Genomic DNA, 22,990 nt, shown 5'->3' on the forward strand with positions numbered 1-22,990 from the left:
TCGAAAAAGAACGTAGGCTACAGTCTAGGGCGAAAACATAGGCCTACGTCAGAACAAATCTGGGAATGTCAGGAACTGTATTCATCTTTTCAAAATGATCCAAAACAATTCAAAATTAACAATCAGTGCAGTAGTAGCCGTTTGTGCACACACTGGACACTGAAAGTTGTTTACAAAGGCTATTCGGACTGTCACCCACCACATTCAATGCAGGCTAAAAGACAGAAAGAGCGAGTGAGTGGGAAAAGAGACAGAGAGGGTTTTTATGTTTGTTTATTTATTTATTTATCGCATGGATTTTAGTTCCGGGAGTGTCCGAGGACATGTTCGGCTCGCTCTGGTGCAGGTCTTGTAAGGCAGACCCTACAACGATGGTGGGCGGCATCTGCTGTGTATGGAAACTGCGTGTTTGTATAGTGGAGAATAGTGTTGTGTGTGAGTTGCAGGAATGTTGGGGAGAGCACAAACACCCAGTTACGGTTTACATCTTCGATCCGGCCGAGAATCGAACCCGGGGCCCTCCGAGCCGAAGAGCCCTATGCAGACCATTTAGCCAAGGAGGCGGGCTTTGGAGGGGAGTGACGTGCAGAGTGTAAATTTTTAGGCAGTAGTAGGTCAGAATGAATGTCAGACTGGGGATACAAAACTGGATTTAGAACGAGTGTTCTCCAGGGTGGTAGTGTAGTGTAGTAAGCGAGACTGAAACAAGGTTCAGCGAAACTTTGTCGGTTAAAATAAAATAAATAATGAATAACCATAGACACGAGCCCTGAATATATACATGTAATCCTAACTAAAAGTCAGTTCAAAAATTTCACTTGCACCGGCTAGTTTTGAATCCACGGCCACCTTCGCTGAGCTATCACGAAGGCATGAATAGTGTTAGATAATAAAATAAATAAAAAACAACTGGAACGAATTGCTTCCCTACTGCGCAACTTTACTGTACGCTACAAAAAATATATAATATACTACATTAGGCCTATATAAAGTAAATGAACATTTTGCTTTCTAAGTACCATAATATAATACCTACGAAGGTATTAAAATATAATAATAATAATAATAATAATAATAATAATAATAATAATAATAATAATAATAATAATAATAATAATAATAATAATCTATGTAACCGTACTCTGGTACACAATTTAATGTTGAATAGTAGAAATTTCTCACATTGGGAAATTTTTCAGTAACCATGTTGCAACTGTGCTCGAAAGATATTACGAAATATGGATCGGGTTAAGGATTACTTATTGCGAACCACAGCTGAGAATTACTACTGCTCTACTGCGTACTTTTGATAACAGAAATGATGATGATATGATTATTATAATAAGCAGAAGAAAAAAGGGTGAGAAGATATAAACTACAAGCTCGCATGCCTCTTCCTCTTTCCACTTCTAGTAATAATTTCGTGTGGCTATCACTAGCCCCGTGCAGACCTTGTAAGGCAGACCTTCCGATGAGGATGGGTGGCATCCGCCGTGTGTGGACAACTACGTGTTACTGTGGTTTGTGGTGGAGTGTGTGGTGTGGGCCTATGAGTTGCAGGGATGTTGCGGACAGTACAAACACTCAGTCCCCGAGGCAATTGAATTAACAAAGGTTATAATCTCCAAGACGGCCGAGAATCGAACCCGGGGCCCTCGGAACCGAAGAGCACTACGGTGATCATTCAGCAAAGGGAGCAAGAGACTCTCTTCTCATTAGAGTTAGAAAGTGGTGGCTAACTACTCCTACGTTCCCGTGCCACCTGTTCAATCTCAGGCAAATGATACTAGCCTATGTGTTAAGAACAAAACAAACCCCATGGCGCTACAACTGTGATGCGCCTTGGCGTACCAACCCACAACTGCTCAGCTCGAAGGCCTGCAGATTACGAGATGACTTGTGGTCAGTGCGACGAATCCTTTTCGCCGTTATTCTTTGTTTTCTAGACTGGAGACGCCATCTCACTGTCAGATAGCTCCTCAATTGAAATCACTAGAGCTAAGGTGTTAAGGCAGTAATAGGTTGGAATGCTAACATATTAAAACGAGTAACCAGTATAATCTAGTCTGCACGTCGGTTATGTTATGAGGTTTACGTAAACATTCGGGTAAGACCTATTAAAACCCCTGTCGCTACATTATGGAAGGCCGAGCTCGATAGCTACAGTCGCTTAAGTGCGGCCAGTATCCAGTATTCGGGAGATAGTAGGTTCGAACCGTACTGTCGGCAGCCCTGAAGATGGTTTTCCGTGGGTTCCCATTTTCACACCAGGCAAATGCTGGGGCTGTACCTTAATTAAGGCTACGGCCGCTTCCTTACCACTCCTAACCCCTTCCACTCCCATCGTCGCCAAAAGACCTATCTGTGTAAGTGCGACGTAAAGCAACTAGTAAAAAAATAAAAATAAAAAAAACATTATGGAAGAGCTGCTAGGCGACACTTCCTACTCGGCAAATGCGACCCGATGTGCGGAAAGGGACCCGAAGTCAGCAATGGAAATTTTACAGTAGACTTGAACAAAAGTGTCCCACGTTTAGAAATTGCATTCTATGTTTTTACTTCTTGCGGTCCCTATGGGTCTTCTTAACAAACTAAGTTAAGCGGCAGTTTGAGTCTTCGCCACTCGTTGTCAAGAAAACTGTGTACAATTGGTAAGAAATTGAGTGAAAGCTATAATTGCGATTTTCGTAAAATACAGTTATATTTTTACTTTGTTGCAATTTGCTTTACGTCCAACCGACACAGATACGTCTTACGGCAACGATGGAAGAGGAAAGGGTAACGAGTGATAAGAAAGTGGCCATGGCCTTAATTAAGGTACAGCCCCAACATCCCCTGGTGTGAAGATGGGAACCCACAAGAAACAATCCTCAGAGCTGCCGACATGAGTGTCAAATGGCATTTCTCCGCCCTTCAGAAGTCGTACTTCCACTGCCGGGTTTGAACCCGCTATCTTGAGATCTCCCGAATGCAAGCCTACAGCTGCGCGCCCCTAACCGCACGGTTAACTCGCTCGGTACAGTTTCTTAATAGCAACAGTCAGTAATGAATAACTTCTGATCTAGAACTCGTTCCTTACTCTTTTTAATTCTTAATGCCGGTAACTTAACTTATGCCAATTTTAAAACCACAAAAATATAAAAAATGAAATATGCAACTTAAGGTCCCTTTCCACGAAACGGGTTACTGCCTTCTAATATGTTACTGCCTAAACACCTGCGCTTTTGGAATCATGTAGTCTGAGTGGACTTGCCCGACAATTCAACCCGGGGCGTCCGGTTGAGAGGCAGGCACGCAACCTCTGGACCGGGGATCGGTAGTCTATGTGTTAGTTCGATGATAAACGATTGGCAAAAAATCTAAGAACACGCTGGCATAATCGGTGAAACTGATCCACTCGCATAACATTATTTCACTCACCAGCGAGTGAATGCCTATGATGATGATGATGATTTTTGTTTAAACGGGCCTATTAATTTTGCCCACACGTCAATGTTGACATTCCATTTTATTCTAGGCCAAAGTTTACTAGACGGCAGAGTACGCCGAATCTCTCTTGGGAATCTGTGACTCAGTTTTTAATAAATTGTGTCGCGTAAACACCAGACGTGTCACCAGAGTTCTTTTACATGCGGACATCGTACGGCATGGAGGGTCAAATTGAATTTTTTCCGCCCATCAGAAGTCGAACTTCCACTGCCGCGTTTGAACCCGCTATCTTGAGATTCGTAGGCCAGCACTCTTATCACTTTCATTAACTTCTCGGAACTAGTGACAAACATGGAATCCTACCATCACCAGCCAGATATGAACCCGCTATCTTCGAAAGAGAAATATGTTCCTCCCTTGTGTTCCTCGATTCAAACTGTGGGATCAAGGATTCCATTTTAGCCGAGTTTTAAAGTATCGAAATTAGGCGTGGAGAAGAGTGTTGCTTTTCTATATTTCGTCATCACCCTCCTTTCCCCTTACCCAGCTCCTGCTCCTTCCACCATTCCTCTTACATTATTTTTTCCCAGTCCAGGCTTCTTCTCTTTGCTTTCCTCTTTATCGAATCGATCCACCTTGTTCCAGGTCTCCCTCTCATTCTTTCCCTCGAACTTCATCGACATCATCTGTTTTGGTCAACGTTGTCCAATCCCGAAAATTAAAAAAAAATGTACAGTAATCCAAAATAAAGCGTATTCCTTATAGTAAAACAGCGCAGTACTAATATTCACTCTCACTAAAATTGAATAGAATGCGTACAATAATATTAAATATCTAGGAGTAGGCTACTTAATGCATCATATAACTTACACTTTGCCCAATAATAAAAATGTTAAATTAGAAATTTCCTACAACCGTATATAATGAATATGGTTTGCCATTCGAATAGTACACCGTACATAGAGGGTTGAAAACTGTAAATGAACGGTTCAAGCCGTACGGTTGGCAACGCTTGTTTTGGTATTTTTTCCTCCACAATCTTCTTCACATGTCCAAATCATCTTAGTTTACTCCTATTAATTCTCTGACTTTGGTTTTCCATTCCAACCTCCTTTCTCACATCTTCGTTTCTAAGTCTGTCTTTCTTTGTCTTTCCTATCATACTTCTTAGGAATTTCATTTCTCTAGTCTGAATGCTGGCATGGTATGCTAATTCTAAATTTGCTTTTCTACATTTATTACCAAACAATACCATGTGAATTCCTCTCATTGCAAATAATTTGACGTAGTCTAATGATGAACTAGACTACTGTGCGAATATTGACGAGCGTCACGATGGTAGTCGACATGACAAAGTGAAGGCAGAGCTTTCACTTCCGGGCAATAACGAGGTGGGTGTGGTCTGAAGCCTCCCACGCAGCCAATGGAGACTCTCGTCAATTGCGTAGGACACTCCCACAACACCTTATAGGCTATTATGTTACAATTAGCGCGCGAACGGAAGTGATGACGACGAAACGACGACCCTTTACCCTGCTCCGCACCACAGAAATCACGAGGCGGCAGGTAGTTAGAACTAATGTTGGCGAAACGATGAGAATTTGTTGTTTTACATAGGCCATACATACATACAACTTTTAATACACTGTCATGCCTTTCAGAATTCAGTCTGGAAGCCACTGTGATTTACTAACCGTCACCTCAAGCCTCTATTTGAAATAAGTTCTGTAGCCTCATTTAGTTCTATATCTTATCTTCACATCGTTAGAAATTGAGTCTCACCGGGCGTGTTGGCCGTGCGGGTAGGGGCGCGCAGCTCTGAGCTTGCATCCGGGAGATAGTGGGTTCGAACCCCACTGCCGGCAGCCCTGAAGATGGTTTTCCGTGGTTTCCCATTTTCACATCAGGCAAATGCTGGGGCTGTCCCTTAATTAAGGCCACGGCCGCTTCCTTCCCATTCTTAAGCCTTTCCTATGCCATCGTCGCCATAAGACCTATGTGTGTCGGTGCGACGTAAAACGAATAGCAAAAATTAAATTTAAAAAAAAAGGAAATTGAGTCTAACCACCGTCGTCTTGGCCTCCCTCTACTGCTCTCACCCTCCATAACAGGATCCATCATTTTCCTGGGAAATCTATCCTCCTCCATTCGCCTCACATGATCCCACCACTGAAGCCGGCTTATGCGTACAGCTTCATCCATCGATCCCCCTGTGGGTGAGGGCGGTAGAATAACACCCACGGTATTCCCTGCCTGTCATAAGAGGCGACTTAGAGGTACCCTAGGGGCTCTTAACTAGGAAGCGTTGACTGGCGACCACGAGGCCCTAAGCTGACTTTTGGCACTGTTTAAACTTAAGGCGTACTTGTGCCAGGCTCCTCACTTTCATCTATCCTATCCGACCTCTCTTGGTCAACTCTTGTTCTTTTCCGACCCCGAAGCTATTAGGTTTGCGAGGGCTAGGGAGTCTTTCATTTTCACGCCCTTCGTGGCCGAAGTCTTTCCTTGGCCGATACTTTCATTTTTCGAAGTGTCGGATCCCTTCCATTTTTTCTCTAATAAGTGTTATATGGAGGATGATTGCCAAGTTGTACTTCCTCTTAAAACAATAATCACAGTCTACACCACCTTCGTCCGTCAAGTTCATTTCTAATTTAGTCTAGCCTTTATCTACTCATCCCGAGTCCCCTCCTGCCACAGTTCCCACCCATTTGTACCAGCAGCCATTCTCGTTTATTTTCATCTCTGTTACTTACAAATTATGAATACGATATCCTGAGTCCACGCAGCTTTCACTACCGTAAAGCAAAGTTGGTCTGGTTCGTTTAAGGGCATTTTATAGGGTATGCTATTTTGTTCATCGACCGAGTGTGAACTTAAAAAGATATTTATATTTCAACTACCATATCAGTTCAATTTATTAGGCCTATGCATTGTAGTTTCTAAGCTTCAATGCTCCAAATATTGTTAGACAGACTTCGTACACAGTGGTTAAAAATCCTTCATATAACTTATCATGAGATATGAATTTGGATGATATAGTGATACTTTTATGCCACTAAAAAAATTAAAATCTGCATGAATTGTGGCAATATTTCTAATTCGGAGGACGTTCTTAAATAAATTCCGGATCTACAAATGCTGAAATTAAATTCTATAAGGAAAGCAACTTATCATTTTTAATCGAGAGATCGCGCTAACCCTGAAGTGGTTTTCCGTTGTACGTAACATGGGGATAATGTAAAGCCCTCCTGGCCCTTTCTTATTCATCAGTAACTGCTGGTCAGTTTGATTTTCCCTGAAAGATATTTAGAAGACTTCAACCACAAGTAAGAAAAAATGAGTCATTTTATATTCTGTTATGTGGTCACTTGTGGAATTTCATGATTCTGGCAATAAAGAATACACATTAAAACAAAATGATTTTAAAATAAATTCTTAAAAATCCTATATATTAACCTAAAACATTCCTAAAGGTAAATGACTGACTTAATGAAACAAATTCGGCAAAAAATGCTAAAAGAAGTAGAAAATAAAACGCGTGATTATTATTATTTTATATCGTAAAATATTTTCTACACTATTGAGCAACGTTCTAGTTCAAAGAAAAAAAGAAGACATTTCAACAATATCCGACTCCTAATCATCAATAATACAATATCGTACATCATTGATGATTTTCTCCCAGCGATGGGAAAGGTTTTTCAATCCCGCGCCTCAAGAAATCTATTGATTTGGCGTAGGCAATCCAAGCTCGAAATCATTTTTATCATGAAAAGAGCGCCCTTGCATATTTATTTTCTGAAAGAGAGATTTTTGTTATTCTTGAAGTATTTCCAAGGTTCATATAATGCGCCGACCATACACATCACTAGATACAGAATTTTATAGGTTAGAATGCAAACTAGTGTTGTTATTATGAAGCGTCGTCTAGCCCGTTCTTCAGTTTTGTAGCTAGAGTAACATAAATTCTACGGGTTCTTACGGGCCATACACCTAATGTGATAACATAACCGTTGTGTAGGGTATACGCCCAGGACTTGTTCAGTTAGTCTTTGAGGGAAGTTTAGGCGGTGAAAACGGCAAGGGTAGACCGAGGATTGAATCTAACAAACAGATTAGAGTGGACGTAGGATGTAGCAGTTGCGTAGAAATGAAAAGCATTTCACATGATAATATGGCATGGAGTGCTGCATCAAACCAGTCCATGTACTTTTGACTCAAACAAGAACAACAATAATGCAAATACATTTTTCTTCGTTCGGCTGAATGATCAGTTCTTCTCTTAATTCCACTGTAACTCCGATAAAATATAAGCAGCAAACAAATTTCTCCTAGGGATTTCGTATCCGAGTGAGTTTGTCAAGAGATTATCACCAAAGCAGCCTTGATTCGAATACCGGCAGTCTACGTAATATCTTGGAACTTAAAAATAGGTTTAGTGACTATGAAAATTATTTACAAGACTAAATTGATGTCAGTAGGTAAGAAATATCTTAAAACATTTGAATACCTAGTAGAAATATGTGCAACCGTGTTACTATAGCTATTAAGAAATTAAAAATACAGAGTGAGAATTGTTTTCAAATACATTCTTGATCAATAGATATCATATCTTTAATATTAGGTTGATGCGTAAGTCCGTGGCATTTTAGCTGTGACAAGACATGTTCATATACTGCCTGTGGGTGGGGGACGCAGTCGAAGAATACACCCATAGTATCCCCTGCCTGTTGTAAGAGGCGACTAAAATGGGCGACCAAGGGATGATTCAATTAGAACAATGAAACTACTTGTGATTAGTAAAATCAAGCGGGGAACACCATGGGTCGCCTTTACTTGCGAGTAGTACCAAGGATTTGGGCGTTGCCTGTGATTAGTACCCTTATGTGAGGAACACCATGGGTTTGCGTTGCCTATGAGTGGCACCATTATGTGAGATACACCATAGGTCTGCTTTACCTGTGTGTCGTACAATACTTGTGAGTAGTACCACAATGTGTGGAACACTGTGAGTATACGTTACTTGTGATTAGTACCGCTACATGAGAAATACCATAGTTCTACTTCACTAGCGATAAGTACCGATATGAGGGGCCGTTGACCTGGATTTTAGACCCCTTAAGACTACAAGCTTAATCATCATCATCATCATTAGTAACTCTTGCACGTTTGGAGCAATGAGATGCAATGGCGATACAAACTGCACACTAGTGGCACTAATCATCACCAGTAGGGGCGGATGTTGATACCTAAATTATGACTGTAAATGATCAATAAGACAACCTTAAATTCATGGAATAATGCTATAAAATTACCTCAAAATATTTGACCAAACTGAATTCTCGCCTAGCGAGTGGCCGTGCTCAGCGTTCCGTAGTTCTGAGCTTGCATTTATAAGGGGCATCGTCCCCTAACTTCAAGTTTCTAGTTGTTACTAAGTTATCAGTTTAAATTTAAATATTACCCTAAGGGAATTTCAATAAAACACACCAAAGAACTGGCTATCTGAGGGTATACCCTTATTTGTACCTCATTATAACAGAGGTCTTATAAAACAGTTTCATCATAATTGTTTCTCGAGCTTGTAATAATGAAACCTAGTGGGCGATGACGTTACGGAGCGAGGCTAGTTAGATGAATATTAAAAAGCAAGCCGGTTTCATTGTGTAAAATTATAATTGTTATTGCCATAGAGCACAATAAATCATGTTGGCGCCTCAACCTTGCGATCAGGCGTCTATTCAAGTCTGACGTAGAAATGATCCTTCTTCAGGGGAATACAAAACTTTGACATTTACAAACTTCTTCGTTAGAGACCATCTTCTTGATGAATGAACAAATAAATTTTACTCTGCTTATGATATAGTTCTTCGTTTCCAACCTCAATATTTCGACAGTGTAACCGCGGTAAGTTGAACCTCTATTATTCAAATTTTATATTATTACTAGCTGATGTACCCGTGCTTCGCTACGGAATTCTACATCGTATACGGAATTCTAGTGTAAACGTTGTGAGCAAGATTGTATTAAATTGCATAGCTCGTAACGTTACCCTAGAAACGCGACGAGGAAGCCACCAAACATCTTTCCTCATACGAAGACTGAGTTAGGGATTTACACTGTAATGGTGGACCCGCTTGCATACCATCAGTCACAATCAGATTGGGCAGTTTTCAATATAATGGTAGACACTCACTCTCCACCTGCCTTTTTACATCCTCAGAAAAACTGTCTTAGTGGTTTTCCCTACTGAAATGAACATAGGTCATTATAATGACGTCAGTAGGAATGGCGCGATTAAAAGCAATGCTTCCATATGAAATACTCGATCAAATGAAACACCACAATTTTCTCACTTTAAACGAGCAGGACTACACTACCCATCTAACAGTCCACAGTTCCAGAGTTGGAATAACCAAGCCGCGGACAGCCGTGACTCGTGAACACTCTACGTCTTCCTTCGGCGGGGAGAGGGTCGAATAGTGGAAACTCCCAGGGCAAAAACTATGCCCTTTTACTAATCTGTTTCCTAGGAGTACCCAATGAGTCGCAAAATATCAATTCACTACACTGGCGGCGGAAAAATCTATCTGACTTGGAGGCAAAGTTTTCCTCCAAGCCAGAGGAGAAACCCCCTCTTCACTGCTAATTTTGAATAAAATGAATGTAGAAATTAATAAAAGTGAAGAGGAAGAAGCTTTCCTTAAGAAACGGCTCTTTTCACGGTTGAACTTTGAGTTATTTAGTGAATTGTGGTGCTATAGTTTGGAATAGGCCTAAACTGTTATTCCAGACCAGGCCATACTACTACTACTACTACTACTACTACTACTACTACCAAGTCAGCCTCTGCCTTAAGTATGCACACTGCTCATTCAAAACAGCGCGTCAGAGCAGCGATCGAATTATTATTATTATTATTATTATTATTATTATTATTATTATTATTATTATTATTCCTTCATCGTTAGGGCTACTAAGGGCCGCGAGATATCAACTGTTTGTCTTCTTGCGGGCCCAGCAGGTTTTCATCCTTTCGGAGTGTACTTTCTTGCAGGCATCAGATTGGTCATGCTTCAGTCGAGTTGGGACTTCTTCTTGATGAACCTGTCTAAATTTGTGCCTGAGTGTTGTTCGGAGTTAAATGTCTGTTTCTGTAATTCCGTACTTTAAAAGATCCTTATCGATCGCCATCAACCAAGAAGGAATCGTTTTGAGACTTCTGAAGTAGGATAACAAACTTTTACAGATTCTTTCAGCTGGCAATCTGAAGAGATGAGCAAAAACGTTGTCTTTCTTTCCAGGATTACGCTTGATATCTTTTCGGTGTGGGTATATATTTATAAGTTGCTCCGAAGTCTGTAAATGCCATCTTTGAGGTTGGGACCAAGATTTTTTCCGGATAATCCTCCTTTCCTTATTTGCCAGTTTTTCAAGCAGGCTATAATATGTTCGAAGTGTTAAACATTATGCTGCATATAATACTACAGGTCTAATTACAGTTTGATAACATCCATTTTTTTTGCATTTAGAGGGATAGACTGTTTCTTATATATATTTTGAGTGAGTCGGAAGGGTGTTACAAACTTGTTTACACGTGTTTAGACGGCACATTTCTCATATTTGTTCGATTCAACCCACTCACCAAGGTATTTGAATCTTTCCACTTTTGAGATTCTACCGTGGGTAGTGAGAAGATGTGGTGGAGCATGTATGATGTTAGAAATGAAAGGGGTTCTGGTATAAGAGATTTTGAGGACAATCTTAACAGCGCATTCATGCAGGTAAATGATTTGTTGAGTAACTAGTTCAGGATAGGAAGTAAGGAAAGCGAAGTCATCTGCATATTGAAACCATTACGAGTTCGTCCTATTTGATCTCCGTTAGGAATTCCTTTAGGCTGGAGAACATATCCCCATTCCGAGATGACCCTCTCGAGAGCACAGTTAACAAGTACTTGTGATAGTCCATAACCTTGCCGAACTCTTGTTTGGATTTGAAAGGCGTCAGCAATCTCAGATATGAATTTTACTTTGGAATACGTACCAGTAAGTGTACTTTGGATGATCTGCCAGGTCGTGTTGTCTAGGCCAAGTTCTTGGAGAACTTGAAAAAGGGTTATGCGATCAATCGAGTCATACGCCTTCTGTAAATCTACAAAAGTGATAACAAATGGGCTGGCTCTGAGTATCATGTAGGTGATAGTCATTCCTAGATTCTGCATCTGTTCTGCGCAGGATCTGGATTTTCAGAAGCCGGTTTGGTATTCACCTATTTGTAAGTCAAGTTATTCTACGGCGCTAGAGAATAAGGCTTTGGAGAGGATTTTATAAGTAACAGGAGGAATAGAGGTGCCGCGATAATTATTTACATTCGATTTATCACTTTTTAATGATGGGGGTAAATAAGATCTGTGACCCATATGGGCGGTATCTGAGTCGTCTTCCAAACCTGTTGGATAGTTTGGACGAGGGGTTGTATAGCGTATTGTCATCCAGGAATTTCCAGTAGTCTGCGATCACTGAGTCTTTACCCGGATCTTTTTTATTTTTGAGAAAAGTGATGATCTCTTGAAGTTCAGAAATATCTGGTGTGGAAGAATCGGGGTTGGTTGGAATTGGATTTAGGGAAGGGATAGATGTCGATTGTTGTGGATCGCAGTTGAGAAGGGACTCGAAGTATTTTGCTAAGATCTGACAGTTGTGTCCGCCATTGTAGGCGATCTGGTTAGTGATTGGGTCACGGAAACATGGGTTTGGGGGTTATATTTAGCTAGGTTACGTCTAAATGTGTGGTAGAAATTTCCCGAATTATTCTTCTGAAAACTGGATTCAATAATGGCAAGTTCTTCCTTGTAGAAAGATCTCTTGGTGTTCCTAATGATTCGGGAGTTATTCCTGCGAGTTTCGAGGAACATCTGATACCACAAATCTTCTACGCTGGCGTAGCAGTGGGAGAGGTGATACACTTACGTGGCGCGTCTCAGGTGGCAGTTAGGGGGGTCCTAACCGGCTGGGTAATCTTCAACTACGTTCCGATACTTCCATTCCGTGCTAATGTGGGCGTTGAAATAACCCAAGAGAATTGTAATGTGAGGATATGGAATTTATGAAGATGACATCATCTAATTTATCCTAGAAAATATCAACAATTTCTGGATTGTACTTTCTGTCATCGTTGATTGATACGTGAGCATTTACCAAAGTGTAACTTATGCTTTATTAGCACAAAAATTACCTGAAAGAGTGGAGAGTCTATTGGTGATAGGGTTAAAACTAATGATTGATCCAAGGACCATACGATTTACGATGAAACCAGTAACGAATTGTAGGGCTCCTCTGAGGATTTTAAAAAATCTGTTTTGCTTTTTAATACTCTGAAACCTTGGATTTCAGACGGTACGCCATCCGAGAAACGTGTTTCTTGAATCGCAACCATTATATTCGATGTTTCGTGAGTACATCCTTTAGAAGTTTGAGTTAACTACTTTGAAGGTTGAAGGTTGAAGGTTGCAACAAAATTTGGGTGCTTGAAACTGAATTTATGCGTGTCAAATATTTTAGGAGACTCCGACTTCTCCTTTGAGATTTTCCGTTTGAGTTGCCCAACATGCCTGAAGGTTAGTAGTTAACCCTTTACTGCATGAATTATTTTTCGTTTTCGTTTCGTGAAGAAAATTTCAAGCTTCAATCTTCAACTTACGTTCAGTGCCTGAGGGCAATAGTATGCAGTAAAGGGTTAAGAAAGGTGCTTAGGTTTTGGGGGAAAAGCACGTTCTTTCCGATAGTACAACTATAGCCCCAGAAGGCCTTGATAGCCTTGACAATTGTTTTACTGCTGAATAATCTTACATATGTAAACTCTCCTCCTTTACCCACGCTTGGGACTGGCAACAGTACTGTTAGGCTACCCAGTCCACCCAATGGTACTGCAGATGAGGTTATTATTATTATTATTATTATTATTATCATTATTATTATTATTATTATTATTATTATTATTATTATTATTTCGAATGGGCCACCAGAGGACCACGTGCCAATTTCAATTCCTTCTTCTTTGTTCTTTCCTTTTCTTCCAGTACGCTTTCATCTGTTCACTATGTTTCTTCTTTCTGTCTTCAGACCACTTTGAACCAGTCTTTTTTACTTTCCTACCTTGGAATCCTTCTATTTTCAATACTTTTTCCCGAAAGCCTTCTCTATTATTTATTTCTTCTGTTGTTATATTGTTTTTTTCTAAATCCTTTCTTACTTCATTGACCCAGTTTGTCGTTGATTTCTTACTCCACAAATATCTGAAAATCTTACTGGTTAATCTACTATCTTGCATTCGATATAAATGTCCAAAAAACATAAGTCTCCTTTTCCTCATTCCATCTGATATATTTTCTATTTTTTGATATATTTCAGCATTACTTCGTAATTTACAACCTTCTGCTGTGTTTTGTGGGCCTAATATTTTCCTCATGATTCGCCTTTCTAGTATTTCTAGTTTATCTAAATTATAGTTTAATGCCAGACATTATTATTATTATTATTATTATTATTATTATTATTATTATTATTATTATTATTATTATTATTATTATTATTATTATCACCCCCAGGACACATGTGGCCCCCCAGGTCTCTTATCTTCTCTCCCCTAGACTAAAGCACTGCCTAGGGAGCGGCAAGTAAGTTTTATTACGCAAATATCAAAGTATAATGAGTAGGTAATTATTCAGTGTGAAAATAAATAAAGAGTAAGAAAGTGTGAATGGTTAAAAATATGGTGTCAACACCTAATTGGCTGCTGTGTTAGTAATCACTTGCTGTTAGGCTCGGCATCGGCCACCAGTGTACAAGGTCCAGCCTGTAAGAACTAGCGTTACAGCTGTCGGGCGCCACGGTTGAGCATCCTTCAGGAGGGTGGTGGGGAGTTTACTATGTGAAAGAAATAAACTGTTTGGCTTCTCACTTCAAAGGGCGGACGTAAAACGGCGCCATGACAAGGTTAAAGATTTTTAAGTTCAATTATTACAATAGAACGGACATGGTTTACTGCAGGAAGGGCTGCTTCATTACTAGAGCTGTTATGTACTTACCAAATTGGGATATCGCGTCGCCTCGGCGGGGATCAAAAGAAATGGGGCACCAAGGACAGATCGTTGTTCTAATGAGCGTTCACTTAAGGTAGTGTCATATTGTTTGAAACCAAGGAAAGAGTCATAAATAATTTTTAATGAATCACATGGCTTTTCTTAAGAGTAGCGATTCTCAAATTGTGGAGCACGACCTTAAAAGGGTGGAAGGCTCTTTTAGGTTAAAATATATTTTTAAAATTAATTATCAACATAACCGATGAATATTATGTTTTTGTTTCCAAGAGCCTAATATCTAGGTTATTAACCCCTGATGATATGATTATTTAAAATTTATCCTCTAACTAGGATGAAATAATAGGCCATCTATACTTTTTCTACTAATATATAAAGAGAGACTGTGAGAAACGGTTAATCTCTAATATTACCGGACCGATCTTGAAACTTATTTCACCATTTCAAAGATAATATCCTTACGGGTAATATATGCCATGAATCGTCTCGGAATATCAAAGGGTTCTCGCGAGAAACGCAATTTGAGGGGGGGGGGGGAACTGCAGCAATAATAAATCTGACAGCTTATTTATTTGCCTGCATATGTTTTTAACGTAAAGTATACTTCACTGATAAAGCTCAAATTTGGCAATCTTATAGCTGATACACTTGATTAACACACAGGATACTTTCTATCACGCTGTCTTTTAAGTGGGCTACGTAGCGAGAGAAAACGTGAATCAAATGAGAGGGACGCGTACGCTCGGAACCCTTAAAATTGAATATGCTGCCTTAAAGGTTTGTTCTATTGAACAATGGAGCGCACCGAGAATACCTGAAATTCCATTTCCCCCAGTATCCAGTATTCAGAAGAGTAGGTTCGAATCCCACTGTCGGCAGCCCTGAAAATGGTTTTCCGTGGTTTCCCATTTTCACACCAGGCAAATGCTGGGGCTGTACCTTAATTAAGGCCACGGCCGCTTCCTTCCCACTCCTAGCCCTTTCCTGTCCCATCGTCGCTGTAAGATCTACAGTATCTGTGTCGGTGCGACGTAAAACAACTAGCAAAAAAAATCCATTTCCCAGAAAAAGTATAAATGAATTTTCTTCGTATCTGTAATAGTTTTCGAGAAAAAGATATGTGTTTTGGTGCATGCTTCATCCTTGATCTTTTTGTCTTAGTTTCTTCCACGTAAAAGCAACTTGACGAACCGTGTTCAAATCTTAAATTTGGCAAGCATACGACTGGAACCCTCGGTTAACATATAGGCTACTAACTAGTACAGTGTACTGTAAGGGGTCCCTGTAGAGAAATAAAATGTGAAACAAGACATGGGGACTCTTACGAGTGAATTCCCTGCCTAAACGTTAGTCCTAGTAAATAATCGAGTTAACGAGTGTACTTAAAATTTGATTTCCACTTTTTACTGTGTTAAGATTGCTGTCATGTTGTTTTTCTGCCCACTGGTGGACCCTTTAAGACTTTGGAAAAGCCACAGAGACAATATTTCTGAGGATGTAAGAAGGCAGGTGAAGAGAGAGTGTTTATCGTTGCTTGCTGCTTGTTGTTTTAAGGGACCTAACATCAAAGGTCATCGGCCCCTAATGGTACGAAATGAAAGAACAAAAATTGCAAAGGCATCCACTGACCAATATAAAAATAAAATATGGCATGAAGAATGAATGGATGGACAGGAACTCAACAAAACACAAAACAAACAAAAAAACCAGTGGATCGGACTCAATACAGATCGAAAATAACATTATTACCGACCAAGGAACCACTTATAAAGCACAATGTTGCTTGGTGTCTAAAGGGGTGCAAAATCCACGTCTAAGGCCCCTCAGAATGGTATATGTCGCGAGTAAAATAGAACCATGGTATGTGTCATGTTGGGGTATTAATCAGAAGTAGCGAAGACTCACGGTGTTCCACAAAAGATGGTACTACTCACAAGTATTGCAATACGTACAAGTAACGCAGACATATGGTGTGTCTCACACAATGGCCCAACTCAGAGTCAACGCAAACCGAGAAGGTTCCCCACCTAGGTGTACTAAACACGGGCGCCGGTATTCCCGTGGTGTTCCTCACATAGTGGATACTAATCACAGGCAACGCAGACCCACGGTGCTGCTCATATAGTGGTACAACTCACAGGCTACGCCCAGACCCGCGGTGTTGCACACATGGGTACGACGCACGGGTACTGGAATCCACCAGGCCAGGCTTTTACTGCTACTAATCACGCTCTAGATGAAAGCCTTCAGAAACATTTTTCTAATTCCTATATCAATGTATGAAGTGAGCACATTTCTTTTCTTAAGAAAGCTCTTCCTTGCTTGTGCTAGTCTGCATTTTATGTCCTCCAAACTTCTACCATCGTTAGTTATTTTACTACCCAAGTAACAAGAAACATCTACTTCCTTTAAGACTTCATTTCCCAATGTAATACTTCCTGCATCACCTGCCTTCGTTCGACTGCACTCCATCACTTTTGTTTTGGACTTATTTATTTTCATCTTGTACTACTTACCCATAACTTCGTCCATACCATTCATCAACTTCCCGAAATCTTCTGCAGTCTAAGATAAAAAAAAATATCATCGGCAAATTTCAAGGTTTTGATTTCCTCTCCTTGGATTGTGATTCCCTTTCCAAATTCCTATTTGATTTCCTTTACTGTCTGTTCTGTGTAAACACTGAAAAGCAGGGGCGACAAACTGCGGCCTTGACTCACTCCTTTTTGGATTGCTGCTTTTTCTTAAAGCCCTCGATTCTTATCACTGTAGACTGATTTTTATATTGTCGATAATTCTTTGTTCTCGGTATATGGTCCCAATCACCTTCAGAATCTCAAATAGCCTGGTCCAATCCACATTATTGAATGCCTTTTCTAGATCTACCAACGCCATGTACGTGGGCTTGTCCTTCTTAATTCGTTCCTCTAAGATCATACGTAAAGTCAGGATTTCTTCCGAAGCCAAATTGATTTTCTCCCAACTCAACTTCAATTTGTCCTTCCATTCTTCAGTAAACAATACGTGTTAAAAGTTTGCAGGCATGAGATACTAAACTAATGGTGCGGTAGTGTTCACACTTGTCAGCGCCGGCTTTTTTGGGAATAGGTATAACTTCTGCGTAAAATCGGATGGCACTTCTCCTGTCTCATACATCTTACACACTAAATGGAATGACCATTACATGCTGGTTTCTCCAAAGGGAGTCAGTTATTCGGAGCGAATGTCATCAATTCCAGGTGCCTTGTTCTTAGGTCTCTCACAGCTCTGTTAAACTCTGACCTCAAATTTGTGCCTCCCGTTTCATCTGCATCAACAAATTCTTCTTGTTCCAGAACCTAATCATCTATATCTTTACCTTGATTCAACTGTTCAATATGTTCCTGCCCTCTTTCAGCTTTGTCTTCTTTCCCTAGAAGTGGCTTTCCATCTGAGCTCTTTATATTCATACACATAGTTTTCCTTTCCCAAAGGTTTCCTTGATTTTCTTGTATGCAACATTTACCTTTCCTAGGACCATACAGCCTTCGACATCCTTTCACTTCTCCTTCAGCCATTCTTCCTTAACTATCATGCACTTTCTATCCACTTCATTCTATAATCGCCTGTATTCTCTTCTGCCCTATTCATTTCTAGTATTCTTGCATTTTCGTCGTTCATCAATCAGGTCTAGTATCTCCTGAGTTATCCACTGATTCTTAGTTGATCCCTTCTTCCTTCCTAACTTTCCTTCATCATCCCTATATATAGGGGAAAGTCGGGAGGTATCGGACAGTTTAACTTTTCTGCCATAATTTGTTTATGGAATAAGAAAAAAATTCATGTAATGTATTTTATAAGCATCTATATTCTTGTATCAACGTACTCACTAGAATATATTTAATTACAATTAAAAACACGGACAATATTAACAAATTAAGGAGGTCATTACACTTTCGTAGGTTTGAAAAATGGAGGGTGGTATCGGACGGTCAATCTTTTTTAACAAAAAATTTTTTTCACATTCAAAATAAAACAAATTAATGTTTAGCTATTCTGCAAATATCACACTCATTAGCGTTGAAGATTCTTGATGGACTAAACAAATATTTAGTCACAAGATCATTTAATTTATCAAAAATATGTCCACTTGCTCCTTGTTGAAGCCTACTGCTCGCTGCAAGCTGATGGACTCAGCCGTCCTCAAACGAAGGTCTTAATGCCTCTTCATAAAATCATAAAAAAGGTCTTTCCTGCCATCATTTTAGTTTTATTAAACCTATGTTCAGCTCTCAATTCCTCAGCAAATTGATACACAAGTTTTAAAAATTCTGTTCTGATGAGTGGCATGAGCTGACTGTCGGGGCCTTGATATGCATGTACAGGTCATTCTCTTCTTCATCTGAGAATGTTCTCTTAAAAGTCTCACTGTTCGCCGTACACGCTTTTATTGGAATCTATTTACCAGCTTCAAGAGCTTTAATTCTATCATCTAACGTGCTTTTGTGGAACAGAGGGACATTGACTGGCCTCTCTAATACTCATTCTATTGTCCCTGACACTATTCACGGCTAATATTATATTGCTTTCTTCCCATTATCCTCGTATCTTCCCCATGCTTACCTAAAACAAAGGATAGTACTTTCAGTAACCCGGACGGAACTGCAACCTATGTGTCCGATACCGCGCGCCAGTTTTGTGTCCGATACCGCCCGATTGACTCCCTTAAGAAACAACTGGAACTGAACGAGAACGTTCGAAAAGAAACTGATTCTAAACCCACGATATTAAAGAGTAAGGAATACTGCTTCTACTAATGTACTTAAAGTTCAATGCAACTTATCCTTGTTGGTGCTACTTCTTGGTAAAAATAAATCCGTGCCGGCCGAAAATCACACAAAGGACAAAAATACACCACAACTCATAAACGACCCTGCCTTTCGACTGAATAGGATGTACCCACCATTCAAACATGCAGGCGGACCTGTGAGTAGCTAAACAGGTTCTGCCACATGCTGCTAACAAAGACATCTGTGAATTGTCCGATACCAGCCGCCGTCCGATACCTCCCGACCTTCCCCTATTGCTAGGGGCTTTACGTCGCACCGACACAGATAGGTCTTATGGCGACGATGGGATAGGAAAGGCCTAGGAGTTGGAAGGAAGCGGCCGTGGCCTTAATTTAGGTACAGCCCCAGCATTTGCCTGGTGTGAAAATGGGAAACCACGGAAAACCATTTTCAGGGCTGCCGATAGTGGGATTCGAAGAAGGCATATAGACCTGGACTATTGTGTTGGGCTTTGGTTTGGTGTCTATCTTGAAGACAATAATTCTTTCACTATGCTGGTCGTAGTAGCTTATCCACTGCCATACTTTCTTATTTATTATTAAATCGAGCCCTGCATTTCCCCTGTTTGATTTTGTGTTGATAATTTTGTAGTCGCTTGACCAAAATTCCTGTTCTTGCTGCCAACGTACTTCACTCATACCAACTACATCTAACTTAATTCTATCCATCTCCCTTTTCAGATTCTCTAACCTACCACAACGATTCAAACTTCTAACATTCCAGACTCGCAGAATGTCAGTATCCATCTTCCTTATGATCACCCCCTCTCGTGTACTCCCCAACCGGAGATCCGAATGGGGGAATATTTTACCCGAGAGGAAGCCATCACCAGTACATCATTCATACAGAGAGAGCTGCATGTTTTCGTGAGTTAGTTACGGCTGTTGTTTCCCGTTGCTTTCAGCCGTGTAGCAGTATCAACACAGCTAGGCCTTTTTTGGATGAACCATTCGTTAGTCTGGACTCTCAAAAGATACCCATCTGATATGGTTCCACCTGCGGCTCGGCTATCTGATTCATTGGGACGCGCAAGCCTCCCCACCGCGACAAGGTCAAATGGTTCCCAGGGGAGGATGACATTACTAAGAATATTAATGAAAGTGTTAGTCGCTTAGCAACCGCTAAGTACAGAATGTATTGCGGGTTAGGGTAATCGTTCACCTGCAATTATTGAAGTGATCATTTAATGATATGGTTTTATAATTACTCAAAGTTGGCTGAACCTAGAGGCCTATGAATGTCTCACGATTTACCGGCAGGGAATCACAGTCCAAGGAGAGGAAATCAAAACCTTGAGATTCGCCAATGATATTGTTATTTTATCTGAGACTGCAGAAGATCTCGAGAAGTTGCTGAATGGTATGGATGAAGTCTTGGGTAAGGAGTACAAGATGAAAATAAATAAGTCCAAAACAAAAGTAATGGAGTGCAGTCGAACGAAGGCAGGTGATGCAGGAAATATTAGATTAGGAAATGAAGTCTTAAAGGAAGTAGATGAATATTGTTACTTGGGTGGTAAAATAACTAACGATGGCAGAAGTAAGGAGGACATAAAATGCAGACTAGCACAAGCAAGGAAGAGCTTTCATAAGAAAAGAAATTTGCTCACTTCAAACATTGATATCGGAACTAGAAAGATGTTTTGGAAGACTTTCGTGTGGAGCGTGGCATTGTATGGAAGTGAAACATGGACGATAACTAGCTCAGAAAGAAAGAGAATAGAAGCTTTTGAAATGTGGTGTTACAGAAGAATGCTGAAGGTGAGATGGATAGATCGAAACACGAATGAAGAGATACTGAATCGAATTGGTGAGAGGAGATCGATTTGGCTAAATTTGACGAGAAGAAGAGATAGAATGATAGGACACATCTTAAGACACCCAGGACGTGTTCAGTTGGTTTTTGAAGGAAGTGTAGGTGGTAAGAACGGTAGGGGTAGACCAAGGTATGAATATGACAAGCAGATTAGAGCAGATATAGGATGCAATAGTTACGTAGAAATGAAAAGGTTAGCATATGATAGGGTGGCATGGACAGCTGCATCAAACCAGTCTATGGACTGATGACTAAAACAACAAACAACAACAATTCTCCGGACAGAATAAAACATAAATTAAGCAAATCGGTACAATAGAACGGACAGGCGGATTTGCCAAAACAGTTTTTAGCAAACTCTAATAGATTTACAGTTACATTCGATTAAAACAGGCCATCTCAAACGCCCAAAATCTCACGCGTGCAAATTGAGGCGCAGAGTTCCTGTGCACAGTGCATCGGTTCCACTCGGCTCGGCTCGGCTCGGACCAACGCTTCGTCTCTGGGCTACTCGGCTAAGCTCGGCTCAATTCGGCTAGGATTTGGAGCGCTACGAAGCAAGTGAGGAAGAGGGAGACAGGCGGAGTGAACGAGACAGGCGTGGGGAAAGAGAGAGACAGCGCTATAGCTCCAAATCGAGGAGTGGGGGTCTGCACTCTGGTCAACCAAGCGAAGTCGTCTTTTGCACCGTGTGCATGCCATGCACTCTGAGAGGCCCTGGATTAAAATATCACTATCCCTCACAAAACGGATGACAAGTTCCACTGACTGCTCGTCATCTCACAGAATGAGAGACACAGTGCTGGGAAGTATTAAACTTTAGAGAGACCATGCGCTCCATGAGGACGAATCAATACAACAAACAAACAAACAAACAAACAAACAAACAAAGTAATGATGCGTGTTGTTAAACGGGGCCTAACATTTAAGGTCGTCGGTCCCAAACAAACGAGGTAAAACACAAAAATACTAACTAACGAACTAACTGAACACACCAACTAAAACAAATAAAACGAACAATCAATCAAACCATATAAACAAGCAAACTATCTAAACAAACAAAGCAAATAAACAAACAAAACAAAGGAACCAACTAAACAAATAAAAAACACATAAGCAAACATAAGGACCAATTAACTAAGTAAATAAAACCAACTTAAACAAACATACGGATTAATTAATTAAGTAAACAAACCAACTCAGCAAACAAACGAATCAACTAAAAAAGTAAACAAACCGGTTTAACAAACAAACGGACTAACTAAATAAACAAGCAAACAAACTTAACAAATGAACTAACTAAACAAATAAACTAAATAAATAAACCAACTAAAGAAACAAATCAAACAAACCAACTAAAAACCAAAAGCGAACAATCAGTCAAACAAACAAACTAACTAAAGAAACAAGCAAATAAAACAAACTAACTGATTAAATTAACTAACAAACCTACTAAAACATACAAAATTAAATAAACCAACTAAGTAAACACACAAACCTACAAACGAAACGAACAAATCAATGAATCAACAAAACAAACCAAAGAACGAAACAAACAAATAAACAAACCAAAGTAAACAAAGAAACCATCAAGTAACCGGAACACATAAAATATGCCTGCCAAGACGACTACTACCGGGCGAGTTGGCCGTGCGCGTAGAGGCGCGCGGCTGTGAGCTTCCATCCGGGAGATAGTAGGTTCGAATCCCACTATCGGCAGCCCTGAAAATGGTTTTCCGTGGTTTCCCATTTTCACACCAGGCAAATGCTGGGGCTGTACCCTAATTAAGGCCACGGCCGCTTCCTTCCAACT

Source organism: Anabrus simplex, chromosome 4, assembly GCF_040414725.1.
Source record: "Anabrus simplex isolate iqAnaSimp1 chromosome 4, ASM4041472v1, whole genome shotgun sequence".
Classification (NCBI taxonomy): domain Eukaryota; kingdom Metazoa; phylum Arthropoda; class Insecta; order Orthoptera; family Tettigoniidae; genus Anabrus; species Anabrus simplex.